The sequence below is a fragment of the Cyphomyrmex costatus genome, unplaced genomic scaffold (assembly GCF_001594065.2).
Source record: "Cyphomyrmex costatus isolate MS0001 unplaced genomic scaffold, Ccosl1.0 scaffold743, whole genome shotgun sequence".
Taxonomy (NCBI): domain Eukaryota; kingdom Metazoa; phylum Arthropoda; class Insecta; order Hymenoptera; family Formicidae; genus Cyphomyrmex; species Cyphomyrmex costatus.
Genome location: NW_017280315.1, coordinates 15,018 through 15,273, shown reverse-complemented (window position 1 = coordinate 15,273; position 256 = coordinate 15,018).

Sequence of the window (256 nt, the reverse complement as noted above, 5' to 3'; positions counted from 1 at the left end):
AAAGTTATTAATAATTATAGTTTTAAAATAGTAAATGTCTCAATCAGGGGACCTCCCTCCAATGACTTTGACCTTGACATATGTTGTCAAAGTCATGACCCTGAGTAACCCTCAACAGGTTTTAGCTGTCACTCGTCCTTCGTTAAACAGTTATTAACAATCACAGTTGTAACGTATGCTATCATGTATGATATGAAGTACTATTCTACACCTTTCCCTGTTCAGAAACGTTGAATTTTCCACGCGAAGTAACTTT